The 22,269-nt window shown below is 39.5% G+C and overlaps 1 long non-coding RNA gene across 2 annotated transcripts in view; it reads left to right on the forward strand.

Moving 5' to 3' along the window:
• The window catches only part of LOC138757091 (uncharacterized), a 34,142-nt gene extending 32,178 nt beyond the window's left edge, over window positions 1-1,964 (forward strand). For both annotated transcript variants that reach the window (XR_011353334.1, XR_011353335.1), the window contains one exon: window positions 1,717-1,964. This is a non-coding gene — a long non-coding RNA (uncharacterized lncRNA). The remainder of the gene's footprint in view (window positions 1-1,716) is intronic.
• The last annotated feature ends 20,305 nt before the right edge of the window (window positions 1,965-22,269 follow it).

The following is a 22,269-nucleotide window of genomic DNA, read 5'->3' on the forward strand; positions in this document are numbered from 1 at the left end:
TATCACAGGTTAAGCTTACTTTTGTTCTTGATTTCTACCCACTCCTGACCTCAGCATCCACATACTGAGCATAGCCACATTTTCACTACTAATCAGTTTGATACATTTCTCAAAGGCAGCTCGCTTGACTGTACTTTGACCAGCCAAAATGTAAATAATTGGGTGATTTTTCCAGTCAATCAGGCTTAAGTGATTATATGCACAGCATTTATAACTATCCTCCTTGATCTGCATTTTATATGGAGACATGATTCTGTTTTCTTTGGGGGAGGTTGCAGTAGTTTCTGTTTCTTTGAACTACAGATAAGTGTTTTCTGAGAAAGTCGATTATGTCTGCTGTAAACTAACTTTCTAAACAGTGCCCTTGCTATATACTAAGTGATCTTTCTCATTGTAACCCTTGCTCTGTATCTGTGTTAATTTTCTTCTACTTTATACAGTTGTATGAATGTTAGAGTTGACTTGATAGAACATCTGCAAAAGAATCCTTCTCACTTACCAGGTATAATGTAAAAATAAATTTAATTGCTCTATGTTCTTAAGTCTTAAACCTCCATCAATGCATTGAGAGGCATATGTATAGAAAATGGTTTAGCAAAATGAATTTGAACATTTTATGTTATGTGTAAAGTGTTTCATACTTGATTTAAAATGTTTGCACCCTATTTCCTGTTGAAATCTCACCTTTAGACAATTTGGATTGGGCTCTTCCTGTCATGACTAATCCTGACGCAGGAGCACATAAAATCATAGTTGTACAGCACAGAACAGGCTGTTCAACCTGACTTGTCTGTGCTAAACAAGTTAGCACTCTTTGCAAGTCCCACGTGTCTGCATTTAGTCCTTAGCCCTTCCTGTCCATAAATTTGTCCAAATGTCTTTTGAATGTCAAAATTGTGCCCACTTCTACAGTCTTCTCTGGCAGATCATTCCAGATACAGACCACTGTCTGAGTGGAAATGTTGCCTCCCAGGTCCCTCTTAAATCTCTCCCCTCTCACTGTAAACCTATGTCCTCTAGATCTGGAATCATCTACCCTGGGAAAATGATTGTGAGCATTCCTTTATCCATGCCCCTTGTGATTTTATAAATCTTTATATAGCCTCCCATGCTGTATGGAAGCACTTCTCTATCAATTTTTTATCATTGATATAATCATATTTTTAATGTATAATCATGTGAATTATATTTTTACATAAAGGAATTAAGGGATAATGGGGAAAAGGCAGGTAGGTGGAGATGAGCCTGTCATCAGGTAAGTCATGATCTCATTGAATGGCGGAGCAGGCTCGACGGGCTGGATGGCCAACTCCTGCTCCTATTTCTTATGTCCTAATCAACATGTACAGCTTGTTACAAACCAAATGGCAGAAATTGGATCAAAATGTAGCATCATTTGGCTTTGTCAATTCACAATTAAACATGGAAAAGATCACAGAAAGTTGGGAACTTTACATGAATTACAGGGTTTTTCCTGGGCCATTTACATTATTTTCATGACTCCTTGGCACTGAGTTTAAAGCAGATAGGTTGAAGAATTTATAAACTTGATACTGTGATCTGTGGTCCCCAATAATTGCAGGAAATTGGTCTGATCACAGCAATGTGGCCCAACTACCTCATTCTGTAGGAAAAGGGCCCATTAAACAGCAATTTTAGACTAGTCTACCAATTTTTCTCACATTCTCCCATCCACGTTTTATCTTCTCTTTCCAGGTGCCTGAAGGGAGCTCTGCAACAGTGCTGACCTGCTTCCCTTGGCACCATGTTGGTAAAATGGCAGCTGTGAGCTCAAGCAACAGCTGCTATCTTTCAATGGGCCGATCAGCGTCCAATTATTTTAAATGGGAGAAGACTTCAACCGTGATTTCTTAGTGAAAATCCTTATTTAGTCATTTTTTTTGCAGAAGGGCAAAATGAAGTGCCAATTCAGAACATCAAAAATAAATGAAATTTAATATCTAGGCAGTAGTGTTCCTCAATGCTTTTCCCTCTGTCCCGTCCACTTTGTCTTTGAGAGTGTGAGTTTATTATCATGTGCATAAGTACAATGTATAGATGCAATAAAAGTCTTGCTGCTGATACATGGAAATACTCGAACAACAATTCGAATATAGTTAACGTACAAGATGTCACAAAGAGGACAAAAAGACAAGAAACAGAAAAGAAAGAGCTCTTAGTGCACAAATGTGTAGTGTTAGCAGTACAGAGAGATCTTTACTGGTCTTGTAGTAATGTTATGGTTTGCGTGTTAGGAAGAAGTTTAGTCACCTAATAGCTGTGGTATGGGGGGGGGGGAATCTTTTCTTGAACTTAGACTTCAGGCTTCTGTACCTTTTGCTTGAAAGTGTCAGTGAAAATAAAGAACGTCCAAGGTGTTGGAAGTCTTCAGTGCCTCATCACCAATGCCCATGATTGATCTGGCATTGTCTGCCACTTTTTTCAGCTTACACCTTCCTCTGTCCTCACTCCACCCCATGAAGTTCAAAGTTCCTCTGTCCCCTATTTCTCTGACTCAAGGGGAATTGGCTCTCTGCAGTGCAATTGCAGGCTGAAATTACTTTGAAAGCAACTTTGATGCCTTGTCTTTAAAGATTCGTAAAAATTGGGTGGAAAATCAGCTGGAATTCCCACTCTCAAATTGTTATGCAGTAGTCTCCTGCAAAGTCTATTCCTGGCAAACCAAGTTAAGCCTAAGAAAGGCCTATTCATTGTAGATTCTGCACCTCTGCCAGATAGTTTCTTTGTGCCCACCTCTCCTTGTTTTCATAATACTTTGAAATGTTTATTTCCATGAGTAGAACCAAAACTGCATCTCAAGGAGAAACATTTTAATTATACATTTATTAATTGGATAGCAAGTCACCCCAGCCTTTATTGACAACTTTAGTTACCAGTCAGATGCTGGTAACTCATCCTTCTGGATCACTAACATCCTTCTGGAGGGGATACTGCATTGTTAGACAGGACTGAGAGGACCAGTGATATATTTCCACATCAGGATCATGTGTGACTTAAGTCCACTACAGGTTCTCCAAATTTCCCCTTGTCCTTGACAGTAAAAAAAAACTTTGGCGGAAGATCTCGTTGGAAGATGCTACAGATTAGCCTCAGCAAGTAAGTGCAAAACATTCTTGCATGGTGCACACTGCAGTCCTGGCAGTGCATGGTGAATAAATATTTAAGGTCATGGATGGGAACCAATAAAGCAAACTACTCTATCATGGATGAAGACAAGTTCCCAAAGTTATGTTGAAGCTGCACTCGTGGTTATGGGGAGGGTTTCATTTCCATGTTTGACTTGTGCCTTCCAGATGGTGGGAATGCCTTGGGATGCCAAGCTGCGAGAATGCATGTGGAAAATACTTTGGGGTTAATCACTGAGGAAGTGATATCAACAGTCAAGATTAGATTTTAGGGGTCTTTGGCTTGGCTTCGCGGACGAAGATTTATGGAGGGGGTAAAAAGTCCACGTCAGCTGCAGGCTCGTTTGTGGCTGACAAGTCCGATGCGGGACAGGCAGACACGGTTGCAGCGGTTGCAGGGGAAAATGGGTTGGTTGGGGTTGGGTGTTGGGTTTTTCCTCCTTTGCCTTTTGTCAGGGGTAAAGGAAGGAGAAATGGGGACAGCTAATATAAATGCATTTAAAACTCTACGGGTGTGTGAAGGATTAATGGACACAAAGTAGTTCGACTCGATAGTTTCCATATTGTAACTTCAGTGTCCTGCTAGTCATATAAATGTAATGCTGTGGTTATATGATTTGCCTGGATCCTTCAGAGCTTGGAAATGGAAAAAACTAGCTAACGCTCTAGCTCCTAATCAATATTAAGTGAGGACAGGGTTGAATTGGCTATAATGCTTTTTACCACACACGATTGAATAGTCTGCCAACACTTGCTGTCAAAGCTCACACGTAATAAATGACCACTTGAGTGAGGTGAGGTACCAGAGAGCTGTCAGCACTGGTGGATTCTAGCCCAGCATGAGTCACTGCCTGCAGGAGAGGAGACTAAATTAAGGAGAAAGAAATGTTCTATTGGGTTATTTACATTTGGTGTTATCATGGATTCCTGAGGGATCTCCAAATTAAAGAAAAATACAGTGATTTTTTAAAAAGATTTTCTCTGTATTTCATGGTAATTTTTTTTTAAAAAAAGCATTATCTTCCATTGTGAGATGAAAAAGGCTGAATGAAAGAGAGTTCTGAAACAAAGCCAAAATGTGGTGCCATAAATAGAATGCACTTCAAGATGTTTGACTAAAATATTTTCAGGGATTTTTCATGCAATTTATTTTCTATAAATAAATCAGTTTGTGTCCTGAATATGCTGTGGTATCCACACTCACCAAAATCAGAAAGGCCCCAGGTTCAAACCTTAAACTGTGCTGAGGTAGTGCTTTCAGCCAGAACTGTGATACCAATACTGTTGTCCTCATAAGGTTAGAGTAGGAAGAGGAAACTGCAACCATGATTCCCACTGCCATTCGTGTAAGTCTACAAAGAGCATTCCTGGCAAGGCAGGTGAAGACAGGATCAGCCTAACAGGAACACACCAGGAAAGTAGCTATTGACATTCACAGCGTAAGGTCACATGAAAAATAACCACGAGGGAAATGAACCGGATGATGGTGGAAAATGTAATTGTGAGGAGTGGCTGGGGAAGTGGAGAAGAAGGCAAGGCAGTCTCGATTGTGGTATGCTGAATGATGCATGGCTCTTCCCTTTCTCCAAACATTGGAAAAGAAATGGAAACATAATCGGCTGATTCAAGCGAGGCTGAAAGACTAGAAAAATTACAAAATTAATGTTTAATTTTTTAAAATCTAACAAAGTATATGCTATATATGAAGAATTACCAGAAAAGTATCCACACAAAAACCTTAACTAATAGTTCCATTAAAATCAATGAGGATAACTACCCTGCATTCTATATCTCTCATTAACTGTTGTTCAAAGAAAACATTGATTATTTTGGTAAACCATCTGGTTTAGTATAATGCACACCCCTCTTCCAACTGCAGTTGAAAATAATGGCTTTTATCAGCTTGATTACAAACTTGATGTTATTTTTTTCCTGTAGCCCTGAAGCCATTTCCCCATGTTTCCAATTAAACTCACTTTGTGATGTTTGTTGTCTTTAGAATGGTATACGGTATTTAAGTGACTTTATTTATGGGGTGGTCTATAACTTTGTTTAATGCATGGCTCTGTGAACACTGCTATATAAGTAATTCCCAGAAATTGTTTATTCCTGTGCCCAGCTGTTGTCATATTTTGTAATTGTAATGTCATGTTTAACTAGGACAGTGGGCAACTTTTAAGACCAGCTCCATATTGGAAATAAATAAAAGAACCTGGCATTAATATTACCCTGTGTTTCCTTTTCTAATCCCCCAACGCATCCTTTGAGTTGTTAATTGATGTGTGATTTGGATCAACATTTTTAGCACAAAAATGGCATAAAAAGTACTGAATATAATTCAAGGCATTTTGGACCAGATCCTCAATTTTATTGTTCATTTATTATCCCAAATGAAAAAGTGATGTGGAAGGAAACTGGAGCAACTGGAGGAAATAAATTCAGAGACCAGTAGAATGGGCAAACTCCCCGCTCCAATGACACACGCCAAACCCGATCAGCCAATGTATTGGCTGTTCACCCCCTCTTTCCCCCCTTCTCCCCACCCATTAAAGATAATGTTGGACCCTGGATCTGAGAGCATGTATACCTGAACCCACACCTTTTCTCAAATCCTCATCAGCTGGCTGAAATCTACCCTGGACAGCTTTCAGCACACATATTTAATTGGAGCTCTGGATGTCCATACCCAATGTCAATGGAAATCTTACTGCTGAGTACTTAATTTGCAAGATCATTACAAAATTCCCACTGCACTATTCAGTCTACCACTTTTCCAAGAAAATTAGTAAATGTAATTCATAGCAGGCTCTTTTTCAGGATGGCCTTTCCTCCCAGCATTCATCCTTACAATTTGGTTTCATTCTCTTAATTTGCACACATTTGCAGGTGAAATTGCATCAATGGAAATTTACATATATAGAACCTAAGAGGTAGAAGCAGGAGTAGGTCATTCAGCCCATCAGGTTTGCTCTAACGTTCCAAGGTCATAGCTCACTTTGAACTCGGTGCCATTTTCCTTTATTTACTCAATGTCCCACCCAAAAGAGATGCAGGCAATGTGTGCAATTGACCTTAGCATATCTAGCATTTTCCCTGCATTAATATAACAATGTTATATGTGAGTATTGACCATTTTCCCTTGCTTTCCTAACTTTTGGATATAGCCTATGACCTCTGTTGAACATTCATATAACAGAACAGCACAGTAAGGGCCCTTCAGGCCATGATGCTGTGCCAACCTGCATAAACCTATTCCACACTCACAAAATAAAAACCAGGAGCACAGAGTGCCTCAGTTTTCAATGCTTAGCTCATTGCTGATTGCAGCCCTTATGGGTGAAACACATCAATGCTCCAGTCTCATCTTACATCTTGAAAGGAACAACACTGTCCAGAATCAATCAGGACAGGCAGTTGTCTGGAGGGGATGCACACATCCATGCATATTCAAAGGGCCTTTTGTGCATGATTCCAAGCGTAAGCCTCAGTGCTTTTTAATCTCTTAGCCAATTTCTTGGAGGGAATTCTGTTGGGTGCATTGTTTAGTGAACCAAAAACAAGTTCAAGTTTATTATTATCCAATTATATAAGTACAACCACCCGAAAAATGTAATCCAGTCAGTCCTCAGTGCAAAAACATGTAAACACACTTATAGACATAATACACGTGGAGGCAAACAATACATATGCAGTACGTACATACATAGATAAAAATAAATAAATATTGTTAAATAGAGTCTTGAGTTTTTATGAGCAGTTCATCAGTCGTTCAGCATTCTCATTGCTCTTTGTCTGCCTGGTGGTTTTGGATCTAATACTCCTGTATCTCTTTCCCGACACAAGTAGCTGAAAGATGCTGAGTGTGGAGCGGTAGGGGTCTTCAATGATTTTGCGAGCCCTATTCAAATAATGATCGCAATAGGTCATGTTGATGGGGGCAGGGGAGGAGAGGGAGACCCCAGTCATCCTCTCTGTCGCTCTTATTGTCCTGTGGATTGATCACCAATCCAATGCTCTACAGCAACTGTACCACACTTGATGCAGCTGGTCAAGACACTCTCGATGGTGCTCCTGTAGAAAGTTGCCATTGCACCTTCCTGACGAATGAGGAGATATTGTTTAACCAGGAAAGTATCCTGATAAGTCACTTCTTAAGAGTGTTCTTTTCTTCTTCTTTGGCTTGGCTTCGCGCACGAAGATTTATGAACCAACCCCCGTTAGTACTAACACAGGAATAGCAATGGAAGATTTGCCAGACAGTGGTAAATTCAAAATAATAGTTTTTATTAAACATTTTATTAATCACATACCAGTTCTCACTTAACTCCAAACTTAACCCCACTCTGTGCGAAGGTAATTGTGTGTGTATTAAAGACCCAACTACTTCCGGTTAAACTTGGTCTACTTTAAGGCCCAGTATTTTAAAGTCTTATTGAACTTGAAGATCTATTAAATTGTAGTTCAGAAGTGATTGTGAAATATCAAGTTCTTTTAAATTGTTGCTTAAAGCAATAATGAAGTGTTTGTTAACACTGATTCAGTCCCTAGACTGTTCAAACCCACAAATCTTGTTGAGTTATTTTCCCCAGGAAGAGATTTCTTCTTAAACTCTCACACTGGTTTTTCTTCAACTCCCTGTAAGTTTCTTAAGAGTTCTGGAGCATTTGTCCATGAGGCTGCCTTCTAATAACAAAAAGAGACAGTCAGAAGTAATCTGGCTTACTTTAAAGCCACTTGAACAGCACCTCCTTCCCTCTCCAGAGAATACTGTGAATCTTCTCATTTCTTCTTCTGGTCGTTTGAGCTCTGCCTTTGGATAAATATACCCTCAAACTCATGAAATATCACCAATGAGTCACTTAATTCCTAGAAAATGTGATGTTATTGAAAATTTTAATTTTAACAGTTGCCAACCCCAGTTTATTGTAAACTATGTGATCTGTACCAACCCATAACTAATTTACTATGAATACATATACAATATTTTAACTCTATAATTTACTGTACTAAGACATTTTTATAGGAAATATAACTTAACCTTAACCTAAATATTACTATTAACACAGATCCATTACAAGAGGACTCCAAGGAACTTGGTGCACTCTACTCTCTCCACTACTAAACTATTAATATATAGTGGAGGGTGGACATCCCTCATCCTCCTGAAGTCCACGTTGAGACTCAGGTGGTTATTCTCACACCATATCATGAGATTTTCCACCTCTTCTCTGTAGTGCGACTCATTGTTGTTGCTGATGAAGCCAACTACTGTTGTGTCATCTGCGAACTTGATAACTCTATTGGAGATAGATCTGGTGTTGCAGTTGTGCGTCAGTAGCATGAACAGAAGCTGGCTGAGCACACAGCCCTGAGGTGTGCCCGTGCTCAATGTAACGGTGCTTGATATTCTGCTGCCAAACCAGACAGAGTGTGGTCTTTCCATTAGGGAGTCCAGAATCCAGTTACAGAAAGGGGTGTTGAGTCCCAGTGAGGACAACTTCTCCACCAGTCTCTGGTGAATGATTGTACTAAAAGTCAATGAACAGCAGCCTGGCGTATGAGGGATGTTCTCCAGAGTGGGTCAGGTTGGAGTGGAGAGACAAGGCTATACCATCATCAGTGGAACAGTTCCATATCTGGAAATGAGTCCATTGTCTCTGGGAGTTGCTGTTTGATGTGTTCCATCACCGGTTGAGTGTTGAGGCCTGTTTCTGTCACCTTTTATGGCTCTGGGATGATGGTAGCTGTCTTGAAACCTGTGGAGTCAATGGACTGCTGCAGTAACATGTTGAAGATGTCCATACGGACCTCCATAACTTGGTCTGTGCAGTCCTTCAGTAACTGACCAGGTATGTTGGTCCTGGTTGTGAAATCCAATTTGGAGCCAAACCCTTTTATTTAGACACCTGCCGAAATTTTTCCATGCCTTGATGAAGAGCTCAAGCCCGAAACGTCGATTATGTATTTTTATCTTTGCTATTAAAAGGACACTATTTGACCTGTTGAGTTTCTCCAGCTTTGTGTTTTTACTTCAACCATGGTGTCTGCAGACTTTTGATGTTTTATTCCAATTTGAAGCCTCCTGCATGGTATATTTTATAGCAGTCACAGTGACCTGCTAGTTAAATTGATCATTACACCATTGAGACCAGTGGTGCTCAGAGCTGAGTGGACTGAGTGAACTGGCCTTAACCTAAGCTGCCTGACACTGTGCTACAGATGCCAGTCAGCACACAGAGTCCATGCAGGCTCTTTGTGGAGCAATCTGTTCCTCCATTCTTTGATTCTTTTCCATGGTTCTGTAAATTATTTTCCCTCACGTGCCTATCTAAATATATTTTGAAAGCCCTAACTCCATCCCTTCTGCCCTCTTAGGTTTTCAGTTCCATTTTGTTATACCCTACCTCCTGTTGGATGATGTGTCTGCCAAACTGGGATGGACTTGATAACTGCCATACAAGTGCAGACGTTACACCCTTGATTTTGAGTGAGACAACTCTCTGTGGTACTGCAGAAACTTTGATCTGTTGCCAAACACAGACTACGAACAATGAAAGTGCTTTTAAACACTTGTCAAATCAAAGAAGTTGTTTCCCTCACCACAGGCGAGGTAGGAGGTTTGACTCCTCCCTACATTTTTTACATGGCTTATTCAAGTATTCATAAGGTGAATCCAGAATTCTTTCTCCTGACTATGGCCTAAAGACACAAATGTGTGACATTTTGTCTAATGAGATGGTATCATACTTAACCCTAATGGAGTGGGCTTGGGCAGAGAGTTCTTGCAGGGGAATGCCCTGGAGGATGCTGAGCTTTTCGTGGATAGCATAGCAAAAAGAAATATATTCTGTCCAGTAACTTTCTTTCTAACACAAGATTCTTAATGATTGCCATAATCTAAGAGATTTCTTGCAGTTACTACTTGTGGTGAATCAAAACAAAAGCTGCCTTATTAAAGACAAGAATGTTAAACTGTCCAGTACATAATTATATGCAGAAAACTATTTTCTTGTCTGCAGTATTTATTGGCAAATGGGGTGATAGTTGCCCTCAAGCTTAACATTTCTGAAACTTATTTAAATCCACACATCTTCCTGCACGGGTTGGCAGCTGGTTACCCTGAAATCTCCTTGCACAGTCATGCAGGTGCCCTAATCCAAACTCTAATTTTAAACTATAACAGCAATGTTCCAAATCTGGCCACCAGTATAGGAAGCGTTCCACTCTGACAATTCCTCGAGTGCAGGCTGGAAGGAAACGAGCACTTTAGCATCCAAAGGTACATCAGACAGAGTATCTTTTCATCTCTTGGGCCCTTCCCAGCCTTTTGTTTCCCCTTTTATGTACTTGATGTCTCCCCTTTCCACTTTAATCTCAGTGAATGGACCTGACCTGAAACAATGACTGGCCATTTATATCCATGGAAGCTTCTCTTCTCTTACTCAGGATTCCAGCTTCTGCAATTTTTGTGTGTCTCTACCATTCTTCATTGAAGATTATAGAAATGGGAAAAACAAGGTTTTTACCTCTGTTGAAAGATTGTGAAGAAGCAAATAGAGGCAATAAATTGTATTTCAACTATTTTTAATGCACTAAAGCAGTGGTTTTCAAACTGCCCCCTAAACTCACATTCCACTTTAAGCAATCTCTTTATACCATAAGTTCTCTGTGATTATTAGTAAGGGATTGCTTAAGGTGGGATATAAGTGGGAAGGGAAGATTGAGAATCACTGCTCTAGAACAATTTCAATTGTTACTGAAATATTTCACTTGAGAAAAATTGTCATTGGCCCATTTCCTTTGGAGTTATGAAACCATGCACATAACAAGTCAATTAGGTACAGTGGTTTTCAAACCTTTTTCTTCCCACTCACATACCACCTTAAGAAATCCCTTACTAATCACAGCACTAATGGCATATGCATAGGGAATACTTAAGTGGAATGTGAGTGTAGGGGAACACTTTGAAAACCACTTCAGTAAAGTTTTGTAGCATTTTTAAAATTTATTATTGGATTTTACAAAAAGTGTAAGTACAAGAAAAATATACTGTACAGGTACAAAGTGATTACAATGTGTCCTAGAATAAAAATGAACATTACAACTAATGATAAGCGAACAGATAGAATTTAATATTATATCTCTTGTTCCAGCAGAAAAAAAGACTGCAACTAACTTATCCTAAATCTATAACCCCTAAACTAAAAAGAAAAAAACTGTTGGGTCACCTTACACCACCAAAGGGTTACAGAACAGTATGTTGGCAAATTGCTTTATTTATATGTAAATAAGTAAATTCAGGAAGAGATTATAAACGTTTCATATGTTATATACAAAAACCTTAACCCTAACCTTCATTAAACATTAAAATATTCCATAAAAGTGTGCCACATTTTGTCAAACTTAACTTCAAATTTCAAAATATGACATCTGAACTTTGAGGTTCAAGCATGATAAGGTTTGGAATATAACTGGGAGGGATAGAGTCCTTCCATCTTAGCAAAATAGATCTTCTAGCCATAAAAGTGGCAAAAGCTATCACATGACAATCTGGCTGTTATGGGATGATGTTGAATAGTAAGAGAAAATACGGGAAAATGCATTAAAAATTTCCTTCCAATATTTATTTAATGCTGATCCGGACCAAATTATATGAAATAAGGAAACAATCCCATTACAACATCTGTCACATAAAGGAAGCATTATAGAATTTAGTACCGGTATCAAATTGATTCTTCGAAAAATTGTGATTGGTAAAAACACAAGTTCACATCCTTTTTAGTAAAGCATATGATGACTGCATGGGAGAGAGCTCCCAGACTCACTGGCACAAACATCAAAATTCTAATAAATGAAATGCATGCCTGGGGGGGTGTCCTTTGTGCCAAGGGAATTGGATCTGACATGAGGTGACTTGCATGGTCTCTTCCAGCAGTGAGAATGCCTGGATAATGAATCAATGTCCTATGCTGTTTCATGATCTCAGAAACTATGTTAAGGAGAACAGCCCACCAAACAAACTACCATCATAAATACACATAAAATCACAAAATATTGCAAGCCTTACTACTGATACCCCAGAGATTCTTTCCCAACAATTGATTGGAGCTTTAAACTCCACGTGATGTTATTTCAACAGAAAACATGGTTTTGTCAGTGATATATGTGTCCCCTGATGACAGGAAAACATACATCACCCAGCCCAATTTTGTATCATTCTGAAATGTCACTCTCCTCTGGATCACATTGTACTTAGAGTAGAATCATGTGATCCAATTTCTAGGCTTAGCTGTTACAGTCACTTTCAGTTGTGTGAGAAACCTGAGTGATACTGTAAAATTACCAAGTGAAAGATTCCTTGAGTAGAATCATAGTATGTATCAGAGGTTTAAATGTTTGCAAGCTGACTGGGCCAGGAGCAGATTTTAATTTACTTTTGCAGCTAGGAGTCTCTCTACGTACTCCAATAAAGATTGGAGCAAATGTAAAACTGCCAATGCATCCAATCCTGTCAGTTTCCCAAAGAATTTAGTTAAATTAGTTCCACTGTATTAGATGATACTGAGTTACCAATAATAATTTATAGAGTTGAGGCATATACAATCCTGGCAAAATAATAATTCTTTTAATGGATCAACCATTCACTCCAAAGGTACATGAAGGAATGGGGCTGGGTTCTGCTCGTATATTTAACTGCTCTCTTGTGGTTTGGATTGTTTCCATTGATTGGAGAGAGGCCCATATAATCCCAATATTAAAAAAAGTTCACGTCAGATCATTAAAGAGGAATGCGGCGGAGCTTGGAAAAATGTGCCTTTTGTTAGTGGCAGTTTGTGAGGTGACTCACACAGCAGGAAAGTCACACCGGCCAGAGGTAATTCAACACCAGAAACAGATCACAATAAGCCATCAGACCATGAGCATCATACACTAGAAACTAAATATTTACATTGGTTAACAACTAAGGACTGTTGGAAAAAAGTCCCCACCCTAACATGGGTCAGACTTGGTGACATGCAGCCTGGGTCAGTGAATCTATCCTTCTGAAATATTTTCCACTGAAAGTCAGTTGGCACTTGGTACCCGCGGCCAAAGGTTCTCAAAGCTAAAGGCCATAAAAGTCAATGCTGGAAATTCTGAGCAAGTCAAGCAGCACCTTTGGAGATAGAAATGCAATTAACGAGTCAAGTTGATGAACTTAAGAACAGAAAAAAAATGTTCTATGCAATTAGTCTTTTCCCAATTCTAATGATAGGCCATCAACTTGAAATGTGGAGTTTGTTTCTACTTCTGAGAGTCTCTGATAATAGAGTTGTAATTATCAGAGAATCATGATGTTTGTTCCAATGGGGAATCGTGACTTTTGCTTCCTATTTTCTCGAACAGACACAACAGAGCACACTTTTGCTATTCAACTAATTCAATGCCAGTGGAGCATTGAATTTGGTAGCAACGTGACTTCATAAGAACATACAGAACAGAAACAGGCTCTTTAGCTCACCATATCCATGCCATGCCAATCATCCATCAAACCACTTACCATACTGCAACCTTCCATTCCCTGGACATTCAAGTGCTCTACATAGTACTTAAATGTTGTGAGACTACCCTGCTTCCAGATTCCATCCATCATCTGTGTGAAAAAGTTATTCCATTTATCTCCACTAAACCTCTTCCATTTCCTCCTTAAGTAAGTCAAGTTTGTTGTCATCTGATTGTACAAGTACAACCTAACAACACAATGTTCTCCAGTCCTTGGTGCGAAATTAAGCAGACATAACACACATACAAACAAACAATACATATGCCGGACAAGTATTTTCATCTATACAAATAAGTAAATAATATTGTTTCATGAATATGAGAGTCTCGGATGGTTAGTGTGAGCAGTTCCTTTGGTCGTTCAGCATTTTCACTGCCCAAGGGAAGAATCTGTTTCTCAGCCTGAGTGGTGCTGTACCGGTGACTACCCAATTGATGGTGACAACCTGGTCAGCGTGGAAGATTTCTATCCCTTACCTAAGTTCCCCTCTGGATGGCGTCCATGCTGTGGCAACAGCGACCCAGACTGAGTGCAGGAGTTGACCACAAGGCAGCGAGAGCAAACCTTGGGGGCTGTGATTTAAACAACCCACTCTGAGGACCAAGGGCTCCCATTGTAGGGGGCCTGGCCATTGCCAGTGCATGCTTTGGCTGGTGGGTGGGCATGCACCTGGTTAGCCAGGTGGAGAGGCAGAGTGGTGCCTGACAGTTCTGTGTGGCTTCTGAACTCAGGCAGGTGTTAATACCAGCATAACATTTCATCCCTTCAGAAGCCATACAGTGCTGGATGTGTAACATGGGCACCAAGTGTGGTGTATGGTGGGTGGCAAAATAAAAAGCTAGAGAGTTTGGCAACTCCCTCCAGGATTCTCCATGGGACAGGCATTTGTGCACATCCCCCTTAGTAGGTGGCAGATGGGAGCAGTATGGGCAGAGCAGCTGTGCAGCGAGAGTTGAAGTTTCAGGCAGGACGGTAGTAGGTGGCTCCAAGGTCCTGTATCTCTTCCCCGAAGGGAGCAGTTGAAAGATGCTGTATGCAAGGTGGAAGGAGTCATCAATGATTTTGTGTGCCCTCTTTGATGGGGGGAGAGGGAGACTCTATTGATCCTCTCTGCCACTCTTATAGTCCTGTAACTTGACCTACAATCCATTTCTCTGCAGCAACTGTATCCAGTCTGCCAGGGTGCTCTCAATAGAGCTCCTATAGAAGATTGACGTAATAGTGGCCGGTAGCCTTGCCTGCTTCAGTCTTCTCAGGAAGTGCAGACACTGTTGCGCCTTCCTGACAAGTGAGGAGATGTTGAGTGTACACAATAGCCCACTAGTTAGGTAAACTCCAAGAAACTTGGTCCTTTCCGTTCTCTCTACCCCAGAGTTGTTGATGTGCAATGGAGGGTGGTAGTTCCTGGTCCTCCTGAAGTCCACGTTTTTCTCCTTCATCTTGTCCACATTAAGGCTCAGGTTGTTACACTCACTCTAGTTCACGAGATTTTCCACCTCTTCTCTGTAGTGCAACTCATCATTATTGCTAATGGGGCCAACTACTGTTGTGTCATCTGCAAACTTGATGATACTGTTGGAGCTGATCTGGCGATGCAGTCATGGGTCAGTAGCATGAACAGGAGTTAGCCTATGTTCTTTGTTTTTGACACATTAATTATGGGGAAGTTTCCTCCTATTTACTCTACCTATACCCTTCATGATCAGATCCCCTTCACCCTTTTCTGCTTCATGAAAATCAAATCTAACTTATCCATTCCAGGCAGGATGCTGGTGAATCTCTCCAATGAAATGATGTCCTTCTTACAATATAGTGACTAGAAATGCATATAGTTGTGGCCTATGCAAGCAGTACCATAACTTCCCTGCGCTTACATTCTATGTCCTTGCTAATGAAGGCAGGTATCATTTAGGCCTTCTTCAGTATTTTGTCTACCTGTGCTGTGCCTTTCAGGGATCTAGGGCTTGTAAGTAAGTTCTAGTAATTTGTCAATACTCTCTAGGGCTCTAACATTCATTGTGTATCTCCTACCCTTACAAGTTCTCCCAAAGTCATGGCATGGTTAGCGCAGAAATTAGCACATTGTTATTACAGTCCCAGCAATCCAGGTTCAAGTTCGGCACTTTCTGTAAGGAGTTTGTATGTTCTCTCCATGTCTGTGTGGGTTTTCTCCATATGCTCAAGTTTCCTCCCACCTTTCAAAACATGCAGCGGTTGTCAATTAATTGGGCCAGAAGGGCCTTTTACAGTATTATGTATCTCAATTTACTTTTTTTTAAAGTTTTCACCAATGCTTTAGGTGCCGCATAATATTGGGAACCTTTGTGCACACAACCTGGACATGTACCAAGGTGAGGCCCTTTTGGGTAGATCTAGGCCAAGTCCTGGAAAGAATTATGGGTAAAGAGTTCCCACAGGACCCTGAGTTATTCCTGTTGAGGAACATGCTGGATATAAAGACATGATGAAGCTGCCCGATTTCAAATTCAATTCGTAATGATCGCATTGGCAGTGGCCAGGAAGTGCATAGCGGTTACTTGGAAATCTGACTCCCATCTATCATTACACATTGGAACAGGGAAATGCAGAGCTGTGTTTCCCTGGAGAAAATTACCAGAATTACCATAATCTGAGAAAAAAAAAGTATGTTCCTTAAAATTTGACCACTATATTAAAATTACATTGGCGCGCAGGTATCTACCCTTCTCCACCTATCTACCCTTCCAGTGGGGGGGGTGGTGGGGGTACTAGGGAGCTTGTTCCATCATATGACAATCGACAACAGCCAAGGAAAAGAGATAGCCAGGCACCAGCTGCTGAGATGTGGTGAATCCTCAAACCTTATTTATTGATTAATTTCTTTTCTATTTTCTTTTTTTTTATATTTTATTTTTGATTATTTACAAAAATATACATAGTAACATTTTAAATATACAATCTATTAAACTTTTTCTTACAAACATAACAAACCATAACAAAACAGACCCTTCCACCGCACCCATAAATACAGATCTGTTTACTGTCAGAGCTTACAGATTTTTTAAATATATAGAGTACAATTGGGGAAACTACACTTTTGTATATTTAATAGTTACTTTTATAACTTTTTCATTTTTATTACTGTATCTGGGTCCCTGTGTGGTCCAGGTATGGCTGCCAGACCTTTACAAAAGTCATGTATTTGTTCTTTAAGTTATATGTGATTTTTTTTCCATAGGTATACAGCTGTTCATTTCCGCAGTCCATTGTGCTATAAGTAGAGGGGTGTTGGATTTCCAAGTAATCGCGATACATTTTTTCTCTACTGCCAGTGCTATTTTTATAAATGAGATTTGCTATTTGGTCAATTGGTCGCTTATTTCCATAAAATTATCTCGTAGATACAGTTCAGAGTCGCCCGTGAAGGTCACTCATATTATCCTGGTTAATTCTTCTGCGATTTCTTGCCAAAATGGCTTCATCTTCATGCACATGGCATCTAGAAAAGTTCCACATCTGAAACACATCTCTGAAATTTTGGCTTTTGATCTGTATAACTTTTGTGGGGTAAGATATAATTGGTGTAAAAAAATTATACTGAACTAATCCATGTCTTACATTTATAATTGATGTCATGCTGTCCTTACACCAATCTGACCAGCTTCTTTCTGAAATCACTACACCCAAGCCCGACTTCCATCTTTCCCTTGACCTCTGCAATGCTGCTTTTGCAATTTTGCTCTGGAGAGCAGAATACATTTTTGATATAAATTTAGGTGTATTCCCCATCCAGACCGATCGTTCCATTTCACTAATTTCAGGTGGAGTCAATGTTGGATCCCATCATTCTCTTAAGAATGATCTACACTGGAGAAAACAAAAGAAGGACCCATTGGCCACTCCCTATTTGTGTTTTAATTGTTCAAAGGACATAAGAGTTCCTTCCACGTAACAGTCCTTAATACCACAAATTTAATATTTTATTTCTTTTCCAATTTCTCCTTTGTTCCATTAGTCTGGGTGTGGTGTATGAATGTGGATGTCCAATAGTGTCTTGTTGTGTGTCTGTCCCTAAATGGGTCAGTACGTATAGAAAGATCCCCGGAGCTGAGAAGCTACTTGAAAGGAATAAGAGGCAGGGATGATTCTAATGCTGATTCCCTCACCTATGTTGGAGATGTCCTGTACGCAAGGTATGAATGTGAGTGTGAGATGTGGAGGGTTGGAGGGAGGGGAGGGTAAAAGTGACTTGAACTCAGTGATTGATTTTGCACATGACTATAATTATATTTGTAAATATATGAATATGGAAACTGAGTTTTAAAAGTTATAAATATTTTTTTTTAAAGTCACTGCCTCATAAATGATCGATTAAATTCCATATGCCATGATTTGCCTATATTAATAAGCAATCATCTTCCCCTACCCTAAGGACTATATTCACCATCAAAAATGCAACCAATTTTTGTATAATTTATAAACTAGTTAGTGATGACTACTTCAGCCATTAAACATCATTAATATATATATGACGAACAGCAAGGTTCATTACAGGAAGATTGAAATGAATTATTTATATGGACAGAGAAAGAGTAAAGAATCCTTATTTTGTGTGATATCCAGGGGAATCAACTCATACAGCAGGTTGTGTAATGGGAACAAATGAATATACAAAAGTGTAGAGAGCTACAAGGTCACATTATGCAGCTTGTAGTTTTGCAAAAACAAAAGTGCAGGGTCCAAAACTAGTGCAAGGGCATCAACGTTTGCCAGTGACCTGGAGGCTTATGTTTTTCACCATATGTATTTTCTGTCCAATGGAAGTGGGATCAGAGGAGAGCATGAGTTGGGTGGAATGAATCCTTCAGTATGTGGCCAGCTTTCTTTACACAGGAAATATAGACGCTATCACTCTTAGCTAAATGCAACTAAAGGATTGCTGAACTTGTGCAGAAGGATCACCCGGACTCTGTTGTATTCACCACCCTAGAATAATTCCACTGAATTAGTGGATTTATCAGTCTTTCAAACCCCAACAAACAGCTTAATTTTGGTTTAAAAAAAAATTAAAGGGATCTGAAAGGAAAGGTGGAAATCAGATGTTTCCATCTCTGAGAGAATCCAAAATTAGGGGGTTATTAATACAAGATCATCACTCATAAACCCAAATAGAGATGTTAAGACTATTTCTTTCTCCACACAAGATTGATCTACTGAGCCTTTCCAATGAATGTTTCCATTTCAAGTATAAAATTACCAATATACCCACCATATTTTGATTTTGTTCAAATTAGATGTTCTTTCAAAAAAGTTAAATAATGAATCTTATTGAGGAGATAATGAAAGGAATTGATAATATTCAAAATGAGAAATAAAGTCCTCTGTTGGGATGAGTCCAAAATAAGGAGACTCACTTCAAAGTTAAAGCTTCTGAAGATCCAAGACTGAAGCAGACCAATTCCAAAGTTGAAAACTGAGATTGACTGAATGTTTGAGAAAGATAATCAGCATGCAGTCAAGGAGGTGCATAGGATTAAGATAGAGATCAGCCGTGTTCTAATTGAATGGTGCAGTTACCTTGAAGCTTGAATGGCCTCTTCCTGTCTGCCTTCCTATGATATTGTGATGGTGAAACAACAATGCCCAGTCTCATCATACCAATGCATTTCAATTGGCTTCACTGGCTGGTGATTAGGACAAAGAACTTGATAATGAGAAAAGAGTTTGGCCAATTCAACTCCTCACACACACCTAACTCAGTACAGAATGATGACTAATCCATGTGGCTCAATTATTCACTGGTTAAAGTTATCATAACAAAAGGCTTCCATTTATAAAGCACTATACCAAATAATATACCAAATTGCATTGCTCCTAATGATGTACTTCTGCTTTTGAAATGTACACACAACTGTAACGAAAGAAAATTGAGGAGCAAAGGTGGTCCCATAAAGAGCTGAGATAATGAGAAGATAATCTGTTCGTCTATTGAAGGAGAACATTTGGTCCCGCTCTTCTCTGAAAACTCTCATCCACATGAAAGAACAGATGGAACTTTGGTTTTAATGACTCATCCCAAACTTGGCGCCTCATAGCAGACAAACCACAAAGAAAAGCAAATCCTGCACAAAGGATTGAGGCCATTTATTGCAATTACCCTCTTCTTTTAATCGCAACACCGTGTGGTTTTCAGAATGACTCAAATTATTTTTGCTTTATCGCAATTAAGGGTCAACTACAGATGAGGAGCATTGTTAAAAAAAGGCAAAATACTCGTTGCCAAACTTCACCTAAACCAGATTATCAAAGAAATAATGAAAATGAAAGGTATTGACTATTCTCATTGATTTATTCAGTCAGATGATGTGCTCTGACCTTCAAGAGCTGGATTTTCAGGCTGGCCCACATAAACAAAATATTATTGATGTCTAGCTGCACATAAAGATACTATCTACAATTAAACTCACAGGATAACAAGATGCCATTCATGCCAGTCAAAACAATTCTACCAGTCTCCCAGGTACTGAAAGAAGGACGCCGGGTGGTGCAATGGGGCAGCATTGATAATGAGATCTTCCACCTCTGGAGCCAACATTCAAATCTAGTTTAGATTGACATGACTGTCCTTGAGTGCTGTGCAAACTAGTTCAGGGCAGACTGTATACAGCTCCTAGTGGTGCAGGGTAAACCCACAGCAGTGAATCTCCAATCCCACCCTTAATAATAACAATAGCTATATAAGGAAATAAATCCAGCAATCTTCCTTCGAACCTTACTTTAATAAAATGAATTTAACTGGTTGAGTTCTGCTTGAGGGCTCAGGAAAAACTCCCAAACATTCAGAAATGATTTTCATAGAGGACTGAACATCCCTGAGAAGTTTTTTTTTAAATGGAGTTCGGCATAGTTTCAGTGCATGCCAGATGATCACTCAATCATTGTCCAGGATGCTGTAATCCCAACTTTCCAGGTTTGTGCATCACACCCTATTGGATGTCCACCATGCTTGCATGTGACCACATTCCTAAATTAGGAATGGGCTCTGGGGCCTCTACCAGATGCAAACTGATCCAGTCTGTTAGTTGAGGAAAATGGAATTTCAACTCCCCAGTTATTTCAATTCATCTATGAATATTGGTGAATGAATGAGGTACCGAGACTTTAATCCTCCCGAGTAAAACTGGCATTGATTTTGCTGAAGGGACATCAAGGGAAATTAATAGATAAACACGAGTGGTAAATCGTGTTCTTAAAGACAGCTGTAGTCTAGAAGGGGCGTTGGAAAGAATATTATTGTTGTGAGAAAGGGAAAGATTTTTTGCTGAGTGCTTGCGCATTTCCTACATCGGTACATTTCTTCCCCAACAAGGACACTACTTAACATGGTCCTGTCCAGTGAGAAGTAGACGGAGAAACATTTAAGAATCAGTGATTGCATTATGTTTCAGAGAACATTTTAGCATCCATATCAACCAATGAGGTGAAGGTGGATGAGGTTAACATAGCGGTTAGTGCAACACTGTTACAGCGCCAGCAACCTGGGTTTGAATCACACGCTGTCAGTAAGGAGTTGTACGTTCTCACCTTGACTGTGTGGGTTTCCTCCAGGTACTCCAGTTGCATCCCACCTTTCAAAAAATGTACAAGGTCGTAGGTTAATTAGGTATAATTTGGACGGCATGGGCTCGTGGGCCAGAAGGGCCTGTATGTCTAAAAAAAATGTGATCAGGCAAACAGTCTAATGTACAGTAGGCAAGTCAAATTACTCAAAAAAGAGCTTATTTCCAGAATGGCAAAAACAGAAATTCTAGGTTAACTTCTCCAAAAAAATGCATTGACTTGAGAACAGTTGCATTCAAAGTACATGCACAAATTAACAATCATTCACAGCTGTCTGGTCACTCAGCTTGACGGATAAAGAAACTAACCAATCATCCCTTTCCTGACATGTGAAATCTTTGTCACCATGACCATATTTTGTTTTGTTTTTTGGTAAAATTAATAAAATGATTAAAAAAAGCAATAGTGAGGGCGTATAATTGAAACAAATCCAAATACAATAAAAATGAAATGTCCTCAGATTAAACTGGACAAATACTGCCATTTAAAACCAAGCAACTGACAGGGATGAAACAGAAAGGATGTAAATTGAACATATTGCCCTGAGAAAATAAACCATCTCAAAAATGAAAGTTGCAAAGGTAATGGGAATTGTGGGAAGAATTACAACTGAAAAATAATCAATAGGAAAGCACTGAACATTCTGAAAAGCTTTGAGAGGAATATGAGAGACCATTTTCAAAATACATAATAGACAATAGCCCCTTTCACACTGGCACTTTAACTCAGTAATTAACCACCAATCACAGTTAACATGTCAGTATAAATGCTTGTGAACCAGCACACAGGGGTCAAATCGTCCCAGGGATGAACCGCCTTAGAGATTGTATCATTGCTGATTTGTTTTGAATCAGCGTAATGGTTAGCCCAGTGTGAACAGAACAGGGGTATGCTGGGTCCAGTTATTGATGCATTGATGACGTACTTACGTGTGTGCATGCGACCATGTGGTGAGTCAGCCTGCAAGAGTTGTCAGAGGAG

This window comes from Narcine bancroftii, chromosome 3 (assembly GCF_036971445.1).
Source record: "Narcine bancroftii isolate sNarBan1 chromosome 3, sNarBan1.hap1, whole genome shotgun sequence".
In the NCBI taxonomy this organism is placed as follows: domain Eukaryota; kingdom Metazoa; phylum Chordata; class Chondrichthyes; order Torpediniformes; family Narcinidae; genus Narcine; species Narcine bancroftii.